Source organism: Heterocephalus glaber, unplaced genomic scaffold (genome assembly GCF_053883595.1).
Source record: "Heterocephalus glaber isolate CG9 unplaced genomic scaffold, H.glaber_assembly_v1.0 deba00001523, whole genome shotgun sequence".
NCBI classification, from domain to species: domain Eukaryota; kingdom Metazoa; phylum Chordata; class Mammalia; order Rodentia; family Bathyergidae; genus Heterocephalus; species Heterocephalus glaber.
In genome coordinates this window covers 16,045,486-16,068,494 of record NW_028258327.1, presented here as the reverse complement: position 1 = coordinate 16,068,494, position 23,009 = coordinate 16,045,486, and the positions used below count along the sequence as shown (strand labels likewise).

General features: G+C 34.1%; 1 pseudogene; it reads right to left on the bottom strand.

Moving 5' to 3' along the window:
- Positions 1-20,218: 20,218 nt before the first annotated feature.
- Positions 20,219-21,034, bottom strand: LOC101699281 (nucleoporin NUP35 pseudogene; annotated as a pseudogene).
- Between the last annotated feature and the right edge of the window lie 1,975 nt (positions 21,035-23,009).

Below are 23,009 nucleotides of genomic sequence, written 5' to 3'. Positions count from 1 at the left end.
TGTAGCACACTGAGAGGGTGAGGATAACTCAGTAAAGCCTGAGCTTTGCTTCTCCCTTGCCTCAAGGTGTCCTTCAGTGTTTTTGGTCAGTTGTCATATTGCCACTATTGAACATAACCTAAAGATTGTTTTTTGTTTTCTTTTTTTATACTAGCTCTGTACAGGTGTTGTTTTCTTTTAAAATACATATTTAATATGTATTTTAAAAATAATTTCATAAGAAGCATTAAAAATTGATTCTATGTTGGTAGAGGATTAGACTTTGGGTGGCTTACTGCTCCTTCCTCAAAGGACATTCTCATTACTTGGTTCATTGAATTGCAATGGCTTTTACTGATGTTATTGCTAACTCCTCACCCTCCTTTCCTTAAAATGAAGGCATTGTTATGTCTCTTGATATTGTGATCTTCCTTAGTTTTTTACTACACTTAATTCCCACAATTTACTGTTTTCTCTTTTTTCATTCACCAAACCCCTATATTCTCTCTCCTTCCCCATCACCTTTTTTTCCCTTAGAAGTTGTGCTTTGCCAAAATATCAGCTCTGGCTCTATGCACCTTTAAGTCTCTTCCTTGTGTATTCCCTGTTTCAGTGTTACATCCATCTGGTTTCTAGCTTCCTCTTTATCAGGCTGAAATTCTCACCTTTGATGATTATTTCATCTTCCAGGCCTCTATTTTCTTATTTCGTCTTTCTGGGCCTTATCCATTTTCTGAAAAGTTTAATTTAGCTCTCTTGTGTGCCTTATGTGTCAAATTTTACTGCAGTCCATATATATATATATATATATATATATATACCTAGTTAGAAGGAAATTAAAATTTATAACATTCTCCATGAATCTGTTCTGTAATAAAAAGGTTTATAGGTGGTTTGTCCAGTTTTTTAATAACTATATGATTTTGGGAGATATGTGGAAAAACTGGATTTTGATGACATTGTTTTGTAAGAACTCTTTCTTATATATTAAAAAAAAACATATCTGGTTAATAATGATTTCTAGATACCCTAATTCTGATTCTGACTGATTATTCTCTAAGTTTTTGGTAGAATTTTATATTCTTGAATGCCTGATTTTTCCCAGTTTTACCTGAAAGAAAATCATTTCTACTATTTGAGAACCTGGTTTATATATTTTCCCAGAGTTTCTTTTACCTTTGTTAGCAGCTAGGCTGAGAACAATAGGAGCTCTTTTTAAAATATGGTCATTTTAATTTTTATTAACACCTATTAACTGCACCTATTAATAGATTTCACTATGGTATTTCAACACATGCCTACAGCATGCACTGATTAAATCAGGGTAATTAGCAACATGATGACCTTAATATAATTTGATATTGAAAGGTTGGAAAAGTTTTCAGTCTTTGTGAGGGTCTCTTACATGTATTTCTTATTCTTAGAGCATAATGTTTTCAAGTCCAAACTAAAAATACTAGTGTTTATTAATGTCTGTCTTCCTTTTCTATTCCTGAGTTTTAATTCTTGTGCTCTTACTTTCCATATATGTTAAAAAATATCTGGGCCAGGGGTTTAGGTCAGTGGTTTTGCTGCCTGCTTTGCAAGCACAAGGACCCGAGTTCAATCCCCGGTACCGAAAAAAAAAAAAAAAAATTCATTTTCTTAGCTTTTAGTCATCGCTTTTGAAATCTGTGAATAACTTAAGGGGAAAGAGGTCCCCAAAGCCATACTAGCCATATTTAATTCTCAAGATTTTTCTTTATTCTGGCAAATATGTTTTCCCCCTTGGGAGCTCTGTAATGAATTTAAATGGATTTTTTGTGGGGGGCCTTGCCCCCCCGCTAGAACTCTTGAGTGCCTTTTACGGACATATCCGGGCCTGCTGCAAAGCTACCCGGCAACAAGGAAGTAGCCCCAGTACCCTCCTCTTGCTCCTCCCCTCTAGCCCTACGGTATATATGTTGTAGCAGCTTCCGCAATAAACGAGACTTGATCAGAAACCTGTCTTGTCTCCATCTCTCATGTCCCCTGTCCTTTGTCATTCTCACCCCCCCCTAGGGTCTCCGTTGACTTACCCGTGGGCCGGGACAATTTTTGTTATATATTTTTCCATTGTATGTATTATCATATAGACTCAGTTGAAGGTTTAGACAAAAATATGGTCCATCATTATAGGAAGATCTTGAGTGCTTTGTCTTATTTCTGTTATTGTCAAAGATTGTTGATTAATATTTCAGCTCTATTTTTATTTGTTCAACACTACAAAGCAAATATTATTACTGATTTCTACAACCAATGCTTGTATAAATTACCTGAACCTATTTTCCATTTTATTTACTTGGCTTCCATACTTGGTGGTCAAATCTTATTTCCAGGATCATATTTCATCTTTCTTGGTAATAATTTATGTGATATCCTTTGCTAAATTTCTGTTGTGCTTAAGCACTTTAAGTTTCTTTTGTCTAAATGTGTCTATTTTGTCCTTACTTTTGAAGAAGAGTTTTCTTTAATGTTCTGCGTTTTTACTTTTTTATGTCTATGTGAAGGTCTCTTTTATTGGTCCCATTTGATATTATTGACTATTTAATCTATAGGATCATGTCTTTCAACTATTGGGAGAAGTTTTCAAAGATTATGTATTTGAATGGTACTTTTCTGAATTTTGTCTAGTCTTTTCTTAAGCAATACATGTTAAGCCATTTATATCTTATTTTTAAAAATTTATTTTCATAGTTTTTTAACATTTATTTTCATAGTTTCTCATCCTGTTTTCATAGGTTTCTGTTTCAATAATCTGATTTATATTCTGTATTGTTTTGTTGTTCTGAAATTATTTATTCATCTGTGCCTAAACAAGTCTGAAGAGTATTATAAAAGAGATTGGCTTTCATAGATAGAGGTTCCAATCCTTTCTGTTAACTAGCAGCTACACAATTTAGGCAAATGTCTTAGCTTTTCATTTCCATTTTCTTAATCCATTAAATGACAATAACAGTAATACATATTTCAAGGGTTGGCATGAAATTGTATCATTCAATGTAAAGTACTCAGATGAGCTTCTGGAACATAGTCAATCCTTGAGAAGCTTTAACTATTATTATTATTTAATCTACTCAATACCTGGTTCATTTACTATTTTTAAATTTTATTTTATTGGTACAATTTATATATACAATATAATGACATTCATCATTGGAAATTTGCACCTTTACATAATCTCTCTTGGATCTTCTTTTTCCCCCTTCCCCTGCCCTGCCTTCAACCCAACTATCCCTGCCTATTTACAAAGACTTTGTTTCCATGGTTTCATTTTCTCATATTTATTCTATTCCTTTCTTTCCTTTCCCCACCCTTCTCACTTCCCTTTGCCCTTTGCCACTTTTCTTCCTATTTCACATTATCTATTATATCTTTTAGTCCTTATTTACACTTTCAGTTTCTCACACTAGATAAACTATTCAGTATTTACACATGTGTGTCCTATTGATTTCACTTAAGAGTATCACCTCAATGAACATCCATTTAGCTATAAATATCTCTAATTTTTCATATTTTATGGCTGAGTAGTACTCCATTTTATAGAAAACCACATTTTCTTTGTCCAGTCTCCAGTTGATGGGCATTTGGGCTGTTTCTAAGTTTTAGCTATTACAAATTGTGCTGTTATGAACATGGGTACACATATATTACTGTGGTATGATTCTTTTAGTTCTTTTGGGAAAGTACCCACCAGGGGAATAGCTAGATCAAATGGGACTTCCAATACTAGTTCTTTGAGATATCTCCATACTGATTTCCACAGTGCTTGCACCAGTCTACGCTCCCACCAGCAGTGGAGCAGGGTTCCTCTTTCCCCACAGCCCTGCCAGCATTTGTTACTGGTTGATTTCATGATAGCAGCCATTCTTTCTGGAGTGAAGTAGAATCTCAGATTTATTTTCATTTGCATCTCTCCAATGACCAGTGATATTGAACACTTTTTCATATGTTTATTTACTATTTCTACTTCTTTGTCTGAGAAATGTTCTTTCATTTCAGATGCCCATTATCAGATTGGGTCTTTAAATTTGGGAGGTCTGATTTTTTTAAGTTTTTTATAGATTCAAGATAGTAGACCTTTGTCTGAAGAACAGCAGGTGAAGATTTTTTCCCACATTGTGGGTTTTCTCTTCACACTGCTGGTGGTTTCTCTTTCTGTGCAGAAGCATTTTAGTAAGAAGCAATCCCAGTTGTTGATTGTTTCTGCTCATTCACGGACAACTGAAGATTTGTTCATAAAATCTTTTCCTACACCAATGTCTTCAAGAGTTCTACCTAACCTCTGTTCCAGCCGATTCATCATTTCTATTTTAATATTGAGATCCTTAATCCATTTCGATTTTAATTTATTGCATGATGAGAGATATAGGTCTAGTTTTAATCTTTGAAAAGTTGAAACCCAATTTTTCCAGTACCATTTATTAAAGAGGCTATCTTTCCTCTAGTGAGGGTGTTTGGCTCCTTTATCGAAGATGAGATGGCTGAGTGTGTCTGGAGTTGTTTTGTCAACTTCTAATCTGTTCCACTGGTCTTCATGTCTGTTTCTTTGCCAGTACCATGCTGTTTTTATCCCAGTAGGTTTGTAGTATAGTTTCAAGTTGGGGATTGTGATACTCCCTGCCATGTCTCTGTTGCCTAGAATTGCTTTTGCTATTCTGGGTCTCTTATTGTTCCAAATGAATTTTTGGATAGTTTTCTCAAGGTCCATGAAGTATGCTGCTGGGATTTCAATTGGGATTTCATTGAATCTGTATAGCAGTTTTGGAAGTATGACCATTTTCACAATATTGATCCTTTCTACCCAGGAGCAGGGGATGTCTTTCCATTTTCTGACATCATCTTCAGTGTCTCTTTTCAGAGAGCTATATTTTTCAGAGAAGAGGTCGTTGATTTCTTTTGTTTCAATTTTGTTTATTCTTTTGAAAACCATCTCATGGCTTCATTAATTTTTTTATCATTCTCTTAGTCTCCATTGAATTGATTTCTGGTCCAATCTTTAGAATTCCCTCCCTTATATGAGCTTTGGGTTTGTCCTGCTTTTCTTTTTCTAGAAGCTTGAGGTTCAACATCAGGTTGTTTAATGGGGCTCGTTCTGTTTTCCTAATATGTGTATTCACTATTATGAATTTCCCTCATAAGACTGCTTTCACTGTGTCCCATAGATTGCAATATGTTGTATTGTCATTGTCATTTAATTGAAGGAACTGTCTGATTTCTTCTTTGATTTCCTCTGTGACCCACTGTTATTCAGAAGTGTGTCGTTCAATTTCCATGTGTTTATGTAATTTTCCTGTTTCTTTTGCTAGTGATCTCCAATTTCAGCACACTATTGTCTGATAATATACAGGGGATAACTTCAATTCCTTTGCACTTACTTAAACATGTTCTAGGTGTGAGTATGTGGTCTATTTTGGAGAATGACCCATGTGCAGCTGAGAAGAATGTGTATTCTGATTTTGTGGGGTGGAAGACTCTGTAAACATCTGTTAAGTTCATTTGTTCAAGAGTTCGATTGAGTTCTAGTATTTCATTACTTATTTTTAGTCTAGTTGATCTATCTATTTGTGTCGGTGGGGTATTGAGGTCCCCCACTACTAATGTATTACTGCATATATGACTTTTTATGTCTGTTAGTATTTGTTTTATATAATTGGGTGCCCTAGTGTTTGGTGCATAGATATTTATGATTGTCATCTCTTCCTCTTGGATTCTTCCCTTTATAAGGCTGTAGTGTCCTTCTTTGTCTCTTTTAATCAGTGTTGGCTTGAAATCTACTTGATCTGCAAAGAGGATAGCTATTCCTGTTTTTTTTCGGGTTCCTGTCCCATGGAGTATTGTTTTCCACCCTTTAACTTTCGATCTCTAAGTTTCCTTTTGAATTAAGTGTGTTTCTTGTATGCAGCATATTGTGATTTTGCTTCTTGACCCATTCTGCCAGTCTATTTCTTTTGATTGGTGAATTGAGACCATTAACATTGATGGTTAAAACTTGTACATATTGATTTAGCATTGTCATGACTTTTTCATTTTGTTTTATTCTCCTCCTTTGCATTTAATTACTTGTCATGCCCAATGGATTGAGTCTGCTGGGCTTCCTAGGGTTGTGATCTTCACTGTCTTTTCCTAGGATATTGTCTAAGATTTTTTGGAGTGCTGTATTGGCATTCATGAAATTCCTAAAGTGCTCTTTTTCATGAAAGTATCTTATTTCTCCATCCATTTTGAAAGATAGTTTTGCAGAGTACATCAATCTGAGTTGGAGGCTGTTTGCCTTTAGGGTTTGGAATAAATCACTCCAAGCTCTTATTGCCTTGAGGGTTTGTGTTGAGAAGTCTTCTGTGATTCTGATGGGCTTTGCTTTGTATGTGATTTGTTTGTTTTCTTTAACTGCTTGTAGCACTTTCTTCTTCTGTTGGTTTTCTGAAATCTAAACAATTAAATGCCTATGTGTAGATTTTTTTTTGATCAAGGCTATTTGGAGTCCTATATGCCTCACTTATCTGTATGTTAAGTTCTTTCCCCCTGCTTGGGAAGTTTTCTGCCATCGTTTCTGTGAACAGTTTTTTATGTCATCTGGACTCTGTCCTGTTTCTTTGTTGACTCTAATCAATTTTATGTTATTCTTCTTTGCATCATCTAGCAGCTGCTGGATTGATTTCTTGTGGTCCCTTACAATTTTGAAGCAATTTTTCTTTTCCTGGTCACTAATTGAAATCTTATCTTCTATATCTGAAATTCTGTCCTCACATTGGCTCATTCTTCTGTGTAGACTTTCAATGGAGTTTTTAATCTCCTGGAAACCTGCATCTGTTTTATGGATTCAATTTGTTTCCTATGTTGGGATGCCTTCATGTTCCTGAGTTCCTTTCTAGATTCATCCATCATGTCTTGCATCATGAGCACAATCTCTGCTGTGATCTAAGAAATTATTTCTTATTTCATTTTTTCCAGATCTTCTTTTGTTGCCAATTCAGGGAGTCCAGGTTGTTGAGTATCACAGTGTTCCATCTCCTTTCCCTTTGTGGTTGCTGTAGGTGATGTGGAAGTCTGGTTTTGAGACTCATTTACGTGTCTTCTCATTTCGATGGGGAGGGGGGGTTGCTGTTGGTGCCTGCCCAGCTCACCTCCTCTGCACTGGGAGTGTTGTTATGGCAGCCCTGAAGCCCCTTCATCTTGGCTGGGAGTGGTGGAATGGCCTCCTGGAGGCCCTTGTCTCTAGGGTGAGAGCAGTGGAAAGGCAGCCTGGAAGCCCCTACCTCTGGGATTGGTTCATTTACTTTTAAATTTCAAGGAATATATTTTTTCCATTTTCTACATTTCCACGATTTAAAATATTCCTTTATCATTTTGACAGTTCTTTTTTTTCTTTCTGTAACTTTAAATCTGTTTTTATTTTTTGACCGAAATTAAATATATTTATTTATTGTATTCAGAAATTCTAATTGAATATAGTCTTATCATAAAGCCATGAACAATGTTTTTAAACTCTATCATGAAGAATGTGGATTTGTGTTCTTACAAAATTAAGAGAATTACTTATTTGAGTCATAACTGCCCTCTTATGTTTTGGCCTTCTATGACCTTGTAACCACTAGTTTTAATTATGACCATATACTATTTGGCATATTTTGAGGGGTTTTACTGAATTGAAATCTTTAGAATCTGAAAAAAAAAGAGAAATCTTTAGAATCTGATTTTATTGTTTGCCTTTTCTATAAACTTGTATTAGTAATGTTTTATTGAGAATTTCTTTCTTTCTTGAGAGCTTATTTTATTCATTGTTTTTCTTTTGTGTCACCTGAGATACTGGTGCATTACCTTACATATTTTTTAGAGTTACTTTTGTCAGAATGCAAATGTGCTACCTTGTGATAATTCTCAGTTAAGTATCAGCTTGGATGTTTTTTTCAAGACTCAAATCAGATGAACATCAGCTCATTATAAAATTTTATTTCTCTGTGGCATGCTAAAATATTTACAACCTAATTCATGAAACCTATCAATGTTATTATTGGAGACAAAGATCTTTGCTGATATGATATGTTAAAGGCTTTGACATGTTGAAAATTACCATGGACTATGGGGCTGCCCTTAGATGCAATTACTCAGATTCTTCCAGTATGATGGACGTAGAAGGAATTTTAGATAAAGACAGTAGAAGAGAAAGCAATGAGACCATAGAAACAGAGATTGGAATGATTCATCCACAATCAAAGGATATGAGAACCTACCAGGTCAAGGAAACAAAGAATGGATTTTTCCTTTAAAACCTCCTTTAGGATTCCAGGCCAGGGGTCCCCATTTTCAGCCAAATAATACTGATTTCAGATGTCTAGCAGTCAGAACTGTGACACAGTAAATTTATGTTGTCTGAAACTATCTACTTTGGGGAAATTTTTACAACAATCCTATAAAACTAAGACACTTCTGCCAAAGCTAAGACAAATTTCTGTGGAATTTTTCCTGGTAGAATAATAACAACTAAGTATTTGTTGTATTTGTAAAACATTGTCCATGTGATTAAGGGAGGGGGCATATCTTTCCTAAACCTTAATTTAGAATTTCCTTTCAATGGGCCATTCCAATGCCTTGGTTGACTTATCTCCCAGTTGGTCCTTGGCTGTCCAGAGGATTTACAGATTTAAAGAATATGTCTCCAAGGCACTGTTGGACAAAGGTATCATCCTAACATTGATCTTTAAGTGGACCTCGACACTGTGTTGTCATTCAGCTCTGAAAATTAGTTGATAACTTACATTATTTATATTCCAAGACTTTGTTTTCATCTAGTGGAAGTTTAGCTCCAAGTAACATCCAATTACTTCACTAGAGAAAAGCTTCAACAATTATGCCAGCAGCTGCTTTTGATTTGAAAAGGATCTTCTCAGAACTATTGAAAAACAAAAGTTTGTTTCCACTTCATGCCTTAGTCTTCTAAAGATCTTTGATGGCTGTAAAGGTATTCAAGGTCTAAATACCCACACCTAAGGGAAAACTTATTAAATGTAATAATCTATATCCACTATGTAAAAGTTATTTTTTAAACCCAAACATAAAGGTGAATACACCCATTTTTATTCTTTAAATTTAATTATATATAAATATAGGTAAGTATATCTACTCACTATTAAAAAGGAAAGAACTCTAAAAAATAAGGATAACTCAAGTGGAAGTAAGTCTGTCAAGCTCAGCCACATTCAAAACATACTACCTTAGTTTAATTCAAAATTTAAAAAGAAAAAAGAATACCAGATGGTGCCTACAAAGCAGCTATATACTATGACAAATTTAACTAACAAGCATTTGCATCTTTTAACATAGCTCCATTTTCCACCTAAGTGTAGATAGATGGGTGAATTCTTTGAAAACCATTCACTCTTCTTTTGAATTTAGATTCTTATAGTAGTTTCTCACTACTTAAAAATTCATTTTCTCACTATTGCATTTATTTTTATCATTCTCTCATATCTTATTATAACTTAAGTTCAAGAAGAAAACTAATCTGGAATATAAGAAATTTTACTCCTGGGATCTCATGTCAGTTACTAAAAGCCATATGGCTAAGGAATTACCGCGTTTCATGGTTTAGAAGTGCAATAGATTATGTTTTTGAGAGATACCTAAGGGAAGCATAGGTTCTTTTGAGGAGTTGGGATTAAAATAGCACACACATAATAACGAATTTGAAAGAATAGATCTTTGAAAGAAATGGGTTAAACCTATTTCTCTGGTTGTTTAAAGGAACAGCAGCACATATTTAGATTTAATATGTAGCTGCTAAGTATGGGGAAGGTTTTGTTTCGCTACAAACATGCAATATCTTTGTATGTCTCTTGGTAATCCTAAAGTTGTTTAGTTTCTTGATTTACATGACATATGTTTTATGATATTGATAAAAAGATGGGTGAGGTATTATTTCATAGGCTTGGCATTAGTCCATAATATTACTATATATCTGTTTTGCATGCCAGGCCACATTGATTCCATGTGTATTTCTTTCCTAATATAGGCGTGGCATCACTATACATCAAACCACTAGCACATATTTTTTCCCAAGAACCTGAGAGTGCATTTTATTGATTGCAGCTTCCTGAGGGTCAACAAATGAAGGTATGAATTGACAAAGTAAAAGATTAGTTTAGATGATTATTTTAAAACAGAAGAACACAAACTAGTCTTTAAGGCTAAACTTCTTTGATCATATTAGTTGCAGATGACTTTTTAAATTATTTTATTAAATATTTATAAAATTTTTAATTAAATATTTTTGTTAAGATATTTCCAAAATATGAAGATTTAATATTCACAGTGATCACATAAAAAAGTACCCTTCTATATAGGTTAGAAAATTGAGAAAAATATTTTTTGTGTAATGGAGATATTAAAGGAACATGATTCTGTGGTACTTATTAAGCATATACAGCATCATTACGAGTAACTGCCCAATTTTTTCTTATCTCACAAGTAGAATTAAACCAATAAAAAATGTTAGAGCTTTTGAATAAACTTCTAAAAGTCAAATTTTGGAGGTAATAGCATCATTTCTAAAAGATTTATTCTAAAACATTGAGTAGACAGCATGAAGGAAGTACATAGCTAACATCCATATGTATCTTATTGTTTCAGAAGTTCTTTACTATTGTCTGCAAAAATAAAATGATGTGGCTTTATTGCAAGTGGCCACCTGCCTGTGTCTAAAAACATAAGTATCTTTGGAAATTAGACATTTAAAATAATGATTATTTGCTGTAACATAAACCCCATTTTGATCATTGGAATTTGCAACAGTTGTTTCTGGGTATCATAGGATTTTCTTTGTTTCTATATTTGCTCCTTAAATTATACACATTTCCTGATCTTTGCCAAGCCCCTGGTAGTGAAACTATTTAAGAGATCAAACACAGATCATATGAAAGAAACATCTGCTATAGCTATTGTTTTTCAGAAGTTCAGACTGCCCAAGAGGTCTACAACGCAATATTTTCCAATTCTCATTTCTATACAACTGGGGGTCTTGGTGGCAGCAAAGGATGAAAGGGTTTAATTTAATGTTTAAGTTGAGTGTATCCTGAAGTTATTTGTAGTGAAAATGTTTTGGAGGAAACAAAAAGTACATGGTGACTGTTTTAATTTGTCTGCTTTGCAAAACCAACTAACGCTACAAAAATCATCACTGAGTATAGACAAGAAAAGCCAAAGAGAGGGAGAAATGGAAAACACCCTTTTTTTCTTTAATAGGTGTTTATTTAATTATTTCCTGATTTCTTAGTCACTTCCCCACCTATTGCTTTAATCTGCACAATTTTCCCAGCCCAAGCCTCAAAGTAGAGCTTATTTTCAAAAACCACTTGTCAATGGTTCTTCTCAGTTCAACTTTCCTCATTCTGATTTTCTCTGCCCTCTATCCTCCAGTCAGGTTTCAGGCCCACACTTCTCCTTTAAAATAGATCAAAAGGGAAAGGCAATTTATATTTCAATGACAAGGCATGGGTATGTGTGGGGCTCAGAGGGTTTACAGACCTGGGAGGTGATTGCTCAGGTTGAAATTCATCTGTTCAGATTGAGCTTCCAACAGGGTGATGGTCTCAGAGAAACTGTGATGGCAAATGTGGCTGAGAAGTCATGCAAGGAGATTTCTTCCAAGGAACATTTCCCATGTTCTTCAAATACAAAATTTAAAATTAACTACAAATTTTATTACTTTGATAAACAGTCCAACTGAAACTCTTAAAATGTTCTATAAAATTTACTGTTTGCGTGGAACAAAGGAAAAGGGGAAGCTTTTCTACTCACCCCTTCTGTGCTACTGTGTTGTTTTGCTTCACTCCTGGAATCACTCATTTCTCCAAAGTGTACTAATTCCTTTAATTATAGAATGATATTTAAAAAATCAAGCTTTAATGACTTCTTGGCCTTTTGGCTAAGATCAAGTGTAAAAATCAAGCTTCAGGTGGTAGATGTGTTCATCGGTACTAAAGCAGCATTGCAGGTAGGCTTGTCAGGAGCTAGAACTTGGAAATGGATGTGTATACAGGAACCCAGCTCAACCCACACACATCTTTATATCAGTGTCAATGATATCTATGTATATATCAATCTATCTGTATTGATGGTATAAAAACATGAGTTTGTGCAGAGACTTCTGATTTCAATGCACCACAAGTCGACTATATGGTAAAATTCTAATTTCTTTCCTGATAGAAAACAAAAACCAAAAGAAAGACATTATCTAGTTTATACATAATATTTTTCAACACTGGTATACACAAAAATTAGTTTTAGAATTGCTAAGGCATACACCTGCAAGAAACACATATACTAAATATTTTAAAAGTATTTTGATAGTTGTTTTGACTTATAGTGTCCAGAGTATTGATTCCCAAAGCAAATTATATGAGCTTTTTCCCACCTACTTCACTGTGAATATTTATTTATTTGTAATGCTGATAGGCTTATGTATTGTAGTTTGGATGCTGTTTTGTTTCCTCGTCTCAATCTTTTTGAATACTTTCTACCTAAAAATTCTAAAAATTATAGAAAAAGTGTTTACCTAGCCTGAAATCACAAAACTTTTCTCATATGTTTTCTCTTATAGGTTGTAGTTTCACATTGACATTTTGGTGTACAATCCATTTTAAGTTACTAAAGTCCAGATAAAGCGTTGTCATTTGCACAGAACACATACCTCTGGCATTTTTCTGGCACCATTGTTGAAAAGACTGTATTTTCTTTACTGAAACATGTTTGCAGCTTTGAAAATTTCCATTCATTGTAAATTTATGGTATTTTTCTGGACTGCATTCTATGCCATTGACATATGTCCCTATTTAAATGTTAGCACACTAACTTGATTACTGGAACTTTATATTGTTGTGAAATTGGCTACTGCTAATCTTATCTTTGTAGATCATTTTCTTTTCTTATTAAGTTTATTTATTGGTACATTTTAGGTATACAATATAGTTACATTCATCATTGGGATCTTGTACCTTTACATGATGTATCTTGGTTTTTATTTTTTCCCCATTCCCCAGCCTTCCCTTCCCCCCTTCCACTTTTCCCTATTTACAAATTTTTTGCTTCCATTTTTTTCCTTTTCTCATATTTTTTCTTTTCCCTTCTTTCCTTTCCCCTATCCCTCCCATTTCCCCTATTCCTTTAGACTTTTTCTTCCTATTTCACAATATCAGTTGTACATTTTGATCCTTATTTACATTTTTAGTATTTCACACCAGAGAAACTAATCAGTATTTACACATGTGTGTCCTATTTATTTCACTTAAGAGTATCGCCTCAATGTGCATCCACTTAGCTATAAATGTCTCTAGTTTCTCATTCTTTATGGCTGAGTAGTACTCCATTTTATAAAAAAAACCACATCTTTATCCAGTCTCCAGTTGATGGGCAATTGGTCTGTTTTCAAGTTTTATCTATTACAAATTGTGCTGCTATAAACATGGGTGAGCATATATAGCTCATTTAAAAAATAATTTCAACTCTTCTAATTACTTTGTTCCACACATGTATTTCAGAATCAGTTTATTAATCTCACCCTCCAAAGAAGTCATTTTAGAAATTGGGTTGATCAACTTGGTAATAATTTGTATCTTAATGTTATTGAAGCTTTTAATTCTTCAATATATTGAATATATGAAATAAATATATATATGTATATATTTTCATCTAAGTCTATTTTTTTCTCAACAATGTATTACAACTTTCAGCACTTATATTCTGACAAACTTTGGTAGGTTTATACCTGAATATATTATTTTTCTGTATGGGTATAAATTATAGTATATTTCAAAATTTCAATTTAATTCCTAGCATATGAAACTTGCTCATTGCTGACAAGTTGTCTTTGTATATTAATGCGATGTTATGTGACCTTTTCAAACTGACTTAGGTGTTTAAGAGATCTTAAAAAGATTATTTAGGGTTTTTTAGAATTTTTATGTACAATTATAATTTTCCGCTGTCTTTCTTTCTTTTCTTCCTTTTTCCTTCCTTTCCCACTCCCTTTCTTCCCTCTTTCTTGCTGCCTCCCTCTCCCTCCCTTCCCCTCCTTCCCTCCATCCCTCTCTCCCTTCTTTCCTTCCTTCCTTCCTTCCTCCTTTCTCTCTTCCACTATCTTCCTTCCCCCCTCCATTTCCCATCCCTTTTTGTTTACCTTTCTCTTCTCCTTATGCTCATTGTGTGCATTTTATTATTTTCTGTACTTTTTTCTACAATATAGGACATTATTATCTTATTCGTTTTTCCCTAATCTTCTGGGGGAGAAGCATTCACAATGACAGGTATCAGTTTTAAGTAAATACCTTTATCTGGTTAAAGAAGCATTTCTTTATTTCCAGTTTCCTGAATTTTTAAAATTATGCTATTAAATTTTGTGAAAAAATTTACTGACTTAATTAGGTAGCTTTCTTTTTAGTTTAATATAGTGAGTTATTTGGGTTGAATTTATAATACTGTGCCAGGCTTGCATTCTTCAGATGAGCCAGATTGGTTCTAATGAATTACTTATTTCATATATTATTGGATTTGACTTGCTAGTCTTTAGTTGAAAATTTCTGCATCTATGTTTGTATGGCATCCTGCTCTGCGTTTTTCTTTTTCTTATAAGATCTCTCTGTAGTGTTAATATTTTTTCTTTTGTCATAAATAAAGTTGGAAAGTATTTATTCTTTAATATTTTAGAAAAATTTGCATACAATTTTAGTAGTTCTTTTTAAAAGAATTTTATAAATTTTATAAATTATACCTATCAGTGGTGGACAGCATTCTACTGTGATATGTATGTCCTTTATATTTCTTTGCTCTTGAGTGTGGGCAGAATATGTGTGTATGATGGAATACATTTCCATGATTCATTTATGTTAGATGGGAAAAACAAAGGGATTTTCCTAATCAGTATACTTTAAAATAAACAAAAAGGAGGTAATCTAGGAAAATTTGACTGAATCAAATGAGCCTTTTGATAGAGTCAAGAGGGCAAAGAGCAAAGAAAGCAGAGAGTGTAGATATGCTCTCAACTTTGTCTTAAATAACCATTTTCAATATATGAAGTACTGTACCCTAAGTCACTGAGTGTAATACAGGGAAGAGATCTGAAGCCTTAGGGAGAAAAATATACTGAATTGGTTTTAGCATAAACAACTCCATAATTATATTTTCTAAAGGTCTAAATTTGTTTAGTTCAGCAAGACAATGAGATTTTTATCAGTAAGGACAGAGCAACATCTTATAGAATATTATAACGTCTGTAATCATGCATGCTGGGAACAGTTGCTGCTGTTGAAAATTTTTCCCATATTTCACTGTTTATAGCAAGCCCCCAAATGTTAAGTTTAAGCAGCAGCACTTGACTCAAAGTGATAACATGAATGTACTCTCCATAATACTCATGAGTGTTAGCATGGTAATGGGGGTCATCTGACCAACAAGGATATTTAATATTGGATAACTGACCATGAAGATACTGGAACTCCTTTTATTGAGCCAAAAACTTCTGGGTCTGGGGATGAGCCACCATGATAGCCATTGTTTTGTGTCAGGTCACAGTAACTAAGCTAGGCCAATCAACCACCATTTTAAGAGTTGGCAAGAAGAATAATAAATTTGACTAAGATAACTTTCTGTTTAAAATTTAAGGATATATTTAATTTAATGTAATGTATAAAATATTATTATTTTACCCTTTCATGGTACCAAATGGGGAGCTGATATACTTCTACTCACAGACAGTGAGGCAGAGAGAGACTGAGGCAGTGTGAGCTAATGTCAAACTTTTGCCAGGGTGGTATTAGCAGGAGCCAGTGGGAAGCTGAACATAATTATCTACCTGGCTCTCATGTATGCTTCAAAGTGGAATTCCTGCTGTAAAAAGCAAAGCCTATATAAGAAGGATGTAAAATATCACAATTAATATCTGAAATACCCATGACACAATAAAGAAAAATAACTCATGATACCAAAGACTTGAGTAATCACAATATGAATGAGAAAAGACAATGAACTGATAAGAACACCAAAATGACAAAGATGTTACAATTATTTGGCAAGGATTTGAAAACAACAACAATAATAATGCTTCCACAAGCAATTAGCATTCTTTTGGAACACGTTTAAAAAATAAAAAACCTCAGCAAAGAAATAAAAGTTATAAAAGAGCTTCGCTATCATTCCAATGTTGAATGAACCATAAACATTCATGTGTTAAAGACTTGGTACCTGGGGTGATGATACTGAAAGGTGGTAGAGAGTTTAAGAGGTGACAGTCTTATAAACTAGTGTGTGGTGTGTGAGAGGCTGTCTTTAGATCATAAGGGCCATGCCGTTAAAGAAAAGGAACTGTGGGAGTCCAGTCTTTTCATAATTTTTGCTTCCTAGTCAGGAGATGAGCAATTTTTTTACCACATATGCTAACTACGATGTGTTGCCTTGGCACTGATCCAAAGCAATGGGGCCAGCTCATCAGGGACCAGAATCTTCCAAACTGTGAGCCAAAATAAACCTTTCCCCTTTAAATGTTGATTATTTTAGGTGTTTGTTACAGTGATGGAAACCTGAACTAATATGAAAACCAAATGGCAACTGTACAATGAAAAATATAATAACCAGAATTAAAAATGTGCTGCATGGGTTCACTGTTAAGTGGAGATGACAGTGTAGAATCTGAAGTTTATGAAAGATCAAGAACATTCATGTAGCCTAAACAAAGAGAAAATGAACTGAAAAAAATGAACTGTATCTTTGTGACTTGTGGAGAAATAATAAGAAGTTAGCATTCTTATCAGAACATTTTTATCATCAGAAGGCAGGAGAAATATAATGGGACTGTAAATTATTTGATAAAATAAAGGCCAAAACTTCCCAATGTGGCAAAAGACATAAATCTATAGATTTCAGAAGCAGAACAAAACCTCTACAGGATATATCTAAAGAATTTACACCAAGACACATCATAATTAAACTTGTGAAAACTAAGAGAAAAAAGTCTCGAAAACAGTCCAAGAGAAATGATGTGTTACCTGTAGAGGAATTCCAATTCAATAACAGCAGTTTTCTCTTTTGAAACTACCAAGACCAGAAGAAAGTGGTATAATGTTTTCAAGAACTGAAATAAAGGAACTTTCAACTATAAATTCTATATTCAATGAAATGTCCTTCATACATGAAAAAGAAATAAATATATTTTTAAATGAAAGGAAATGAGGTTTTTTTTCCCAAAAGATCTATACTTACATATAGTGGTTCAGTGAAACTCTTTAAATAAAAAGATAATTATAACAGATGATATCTAAGGTATCTTGGAACTTGAGAAAGGAAAGGAAAACATTGGAAATTGTAAAAAGTAGAGCAAAAAGTAATTAATATCCTAATTCTTATGAATGGCCTAAATCTTATTTGGTGGGCTATATAAAAATGTTTAAGAACAACTGCTGTGGTGCTCAATATCTGTAGAAAAGAAGACAATTACATTTATAAAGAGAAGAGGATAAAAATATTCACATGGATGTTAGTTTTATGCAATAAAATATACTTTTAATAAAGCATAAATAACAGGCAATGATGTCATGAATACATGAAGTGTTGCTGAAAACTACTGTGAATTTTTAAAGTATGAAAAATTTATTATAGTAAAAGAGACATTGCTATTAATCCTTCTCAAAATATTCCCATCACTTTGACACCCTTATCCCATGTTCATCGCACTTTCTGAAGCAATTCTGTAAGTTCTCTTACATGAATATCTTCAGTTGTACTGTCATGCCAGCTCAGCATATGCAACAATTCAAGCCAGTTACTTTTCATGGTCATTTTGACTTTTGGGAAGAGCTAGAAATCACACTGTCCCAGATATGGTGAATAAGATGGATGAGGACACAATGTAATGTTTATTATAAGCCTACCTCTCCCTTGCTTGGCATTGACCAGCTGCATTCAATTATAACATAAGGATGTTCAAGAATTATAACATAAGGGTGAATTATAACATAAGGGTGTTCCAAGTTAGGGGGATTCTTTTGAAGGGGATTAATGGCAAAGGGATCAAGGGTCTTTTACTGTGATAAATTTTTAAAATTTAAATATATACTGTATATTTTGATCATATCTAATATATTGTCAAACATAAAGTAACCACTAAGGAAATTTAAAACTTAATGATGTCCCCAATGTTGAATGGGATCATAATATATACTTAAAATGTGCCAATAAACTTGTGTAAACAAACAAAAAAATCCAAAACTTAATGATATTATAAATAGGTTATGATGGAATCCTGAAAAAAGTTGAAATAACTCAAAAAGGAAGTAAGATAAGACAGAAGATTGAGAAACAGATGACAAACAGAAAATAAGAATATGCAAGACTGAAGCCCTAACATATCAATAATTACTTAGATACAAATGATCTAAGTAGCAAATTAAAAGAGGTTGACAGAATGGAAAAAATCAATTATACATTGTGTACAATACACTCACTTCAAACAAAATGACAAAGGTGGATTGAAGGTAAAAGGATAAAAATTCTTTGGAATCCCGGGTTACACAAGGAATTCTTAGACTTGACACAATACACAGGATTTATTATCTTAAAAATGTTAAATAGAACATCATCAAATTTAAAAATCTTCTTTCTCCATATGAGGAAGCTGACCCTCTGGATGAGCAGTGCCCCTCCCACATGCAGGCAAGCAGGCCCACCCAGATGCAAGGGCTCTGACCCAAGGCTTCCACCAGCTTATGCCAGCTCTACTTTTTGCTCCACCATGGCAGGCTGCTGGAGAGCAGAGGACTAACAACCAGCATGACCCTGGAGGAAGACAACACCTGAGGAGAAAAGGGAGCAACCAGACCTCACAACAGAGGACATTAAGCCCAACAGCTCACTTGAACCTCCCCTCCTCCTCCTCATGGACTACATCCAGAAGAGACCAGAGGGCTGATTGCATTCCCCATCTCCAATGGGGGCAAGAACATGCCTTTGTTTGGACAGTAACTACAATCTGGGGGGAACAGACAGATGAGCCGCTGATGTAGGGTTGGCATCTCAAAATCCCATAGGCTCTAAAGCTAGGTGGAAAAATCATGACTGGATGAATCTCAAGACTGCAAAATTGGAAAGAAATCACCATTCAATATCACAGAAGTTTTTCTTTGACTCAATCTCATTCATTCATATATATATATATATGAAAATATATATATTTTTATATATATGAATATTTATATATTTCTATCTTGCACTTTTAAAATTATCTTCTTCTATGGGTTTGTTGAGTTTATTCCTTTTCTTTTCTTTTTTAGTTTCAGACATACAAATCATGTAAAAATCCTCTTTACAGAAATAATAGCAAAAAACTTTTCTAATAAGGAAAAATAATTTAACATGCATATAAGTGAAGGACATAGAACCCTAAATAGCTACAATAAAAAGCAAAGCTCTCTATAACACATCATAGTCAAAATCCTGGAAGTGCAACACAAGAACTAAGTCTTATAGTCCTTAGAGAAAAGCAAAGAATCACTTATAAGTGTATACCTACTAGAATCATAGAAGACATCTCAACATAAACTTTAAAGGTCAGGAGAGTTTAGGGTAAAGTGTTTCAAGCCTCTGACCCCCACCAAATTTCCAACCTAGGCTGATGTATACTGCAAAACTATCTTTCTTTTTTTTTTAATTTTTATTATCAAGAAGTTTTATTGGTAGGATTTTTAAAAGAATGGGTTTTAGAACACTAAAGGATGATAATTCAAGACAGGACATATACAAAGATAATTAAAATATTAAATGCTATCTAAAAGACCATAATTCAAAATACTAATTATAATCATTGTGCCTTGATACATGCAGCTTCATGACACCCACCTTCTCACAAAGACCATGGAGCCTCGCCACAGGTTCAATCATTTAATTTACAGTAATCAATGCTGGTTTTTGTGTGTCAGCATGCACTATCACGGAAAGCACAAAATCCAATCTACAGGGATTTTTAGTTTTCTTCAAAATGTATCTCAACCATCTTTTAAAATGTGAGTTAGTAACAGGCTGTATCCTTAAAGAAAAAGGCTTCTAGAAGAAGTATGAGATGGCTAGCTAACACTGCCCTGAGTAGTTAAACAACTAACTGAAGGAAACTGGCAGTGCTCAGGGAGCTGTTTTTAGTATAGTGACTTCCTCCTTGGTAGCTGAGTTCTTAGTTCCTATTATGCTACCAGCCAAACATGTATTCTATTGCTTTGGATACAAAACTTTCATCTTTTTATGGCATTTGTTGGTCAGAAATAACCTGGTAGTCACTAGTAGAAGCTTTGTATGCGGTAGCAAGAAGTCTCATGGTAGAAATCCTAGGAGTACTTCCAGGTTGCTTTGTTGTACCTAAGGTTTTGATTGGTGGTGTAAAGGCTAGAGATGAAGATGACAAAGCAACTCTGTCACTGTTTTCCATAACACTTTTGTCTACACATGGTTTTACACCAATCATAATAGATTCTCCAAATATTCGCCCATCTTTGCTTAATGCTTTCCAGGCCTGCAGTTAAGATTGATAATGAATATGCATCCAATTTCCCGTGTTAGACATTACATGTTTTAAGATATTTCCATATTGTGCAAACTGTAATAATATATAGGGAGCAGATACTTATGGAAACACAAACACAGTCACTCAAGTGTCAACGAGGTGATCTTTTGAGGTCAGAGAATCTCTTTGAGTATAGAAAGGATCCAACTGGGCAGGAGACAGCGTTGTCTTTCTTGGTTGACCAATATTTGCTGGACTAAACACACTCTGCCCTGATCCAGGAGTAGTAGTTGTGACTTCAACAAGAGGACTCTGCATTACTGAAATGTTTGTCTGTCTTCTTGAAGTTAAAGGTGTAGATCCAAGGCCTGGGCTGGAAATGTCATCACATATACTTCTAACTGGTGGAGCTCCACTTTTATCTTTATGAGCCAGTACAACTGGTAGTGGAGGTGATCCACTAGCGAGTAAAGGTGACCTCATTTCCATCACTCCCACTAAAGAGCCACTAACTGAGTGAGGTTGTGGAGTCACTGGAGCTGGCAAAACTCCCATTAGGAATCCAGGTAAAAACGGCATTCATGCCTGGCTTTGGAGATGTGGGTTCAGATCCTGGGGTGAACAATGATGAATGACAAAGAGACTCGGAGTCAGTTAACATGAGGGCAACCAGGGGGCTCTGCCTATAGTAGGCAGAGGACCCCAACCTCCTTTTTTTACTATCTTTCAAAATTAATGGAGAAATAAGAAACTTTCACAATAAAGAACACCGAAACAAAATCATGACCGCCAAACCAACACTCCAAAAACTTCTCAAGGGTATAAGAGAAAGAGAAAATGAAAATAACAATTCACAAAAGGTTTATCAGACTGAATCAACCAGGTAGGATGAGCATTTAAGTAGAAAGGAAAGATAGGGAATCAGCAACAGGAAAATAAGGTAATAACAGGAATAAGTCAATACGTATCACAAATAACCCTCAATGTGAATGATCTCAGTTTCTGAATCAAAAGACACATACTGGCAGATGGATCAAGAAATAAAATTCATCACTATGCTATATACAAGAAACACATTTAAGCCCCAAAGAAACTCAAAGACTAAAATTAAAGGGTGACAAACAATATTCCATGCAATGAGATCACACACACAAAGGAAAACAGGTATAGGTACCCTCTATTCAGACAAAGTAGACTTTAAGCCAAAAATGATCAACAGAGGCAAAGAAGATCACTGCATATTGGTTAGGGGACTAATACAATAGAAAGAGATAATAATTATTAACATATATGCACTAAACACTGGTACACCTAGCTTTAGAAAACAAGTATTATTGAAGGTAAAAGACCAGACAATCATAAAAACAATTATAGTTGGAAATCTCAATAGCCCACAATTACAAACAGATAAACATGACAAAAAAATAAAAAAAATATATTTCAGAGTTGAACAAAACCTTTAAACAAATGAACTTAATAGATAACTACAGAGTGTTTCATCCAAAACAACAGAATACACATTCTTTTCAGCAGTGTATAGAACTATCTTCAAAATAGACCACATACTAGTCTATAAGACAAGTTTAAGGAAATGTAAAAGAACTGAACTTATAGCATTCCTATTATCAGATCATAGCATAATGAAGTTAGAAATCAACAATAGAAAAAAATAATTATGCAAATACATGGAAACTAAACTCTTGAAAAATAATGGCTTAAAGAAAAAATAAAGGGAGAAATAAGACAGTTACTAGAACTAAATGGTAATGCCAATAAAACATTCCAGAATTTATGAGAAACAATGAAAGCAGTAGTAAAAGAGAAGTTTACAGCTGTGAATGCCTGTATCACAAAAGAGAAAGAGCCCCAGTGGATACCCTAATGATGCACCTAAACTTCCTAGAAAAACAAGAAAAGTCCAAACTCAGAGCTAGTAAAAAGAAGGCAAGTATAAAGATCAGAGCAGAAATCAGTGAAATTGAGAACAAAAACAGTACAAAGAATTAATGAATTGAAGAGATGGTTCTTCAAAATAATAAACAAAATGGAAAAACCCTTAGTCAATCCAACAGAGAGCAGAGGGAGGGAGGAGGGGAGAGAGAGGGGTGGGGTGGGGTAGGGGGAGAAATCACATCAATGCAATTAGAAAAGAAAAAATTGAAATCTGTATGGACACTGCTAAAATGAAAAGAGATTAGTAACAACTTTGGAAACTGTTCACCAAAAAAATTGGTAAATTTGGAAGAAATGGATAGATTCTTAGATATATATGAATTACCAAAACTGAATGAAGAAAATTTAAAACCCTGAATAATAGAAAAATAGACAATAAAATAGAAGCAGTAATAAGAAACCTGCCAACTAAGCAAATCTCTGGTCCCCATGGGTTCACTGCTGAATTCCACAGAAACTTCAGGGACAATCTCACACCAATATTCTTTGAGCTTTTTAATGGAATTGGAAGGGAAGGAGTAATCAC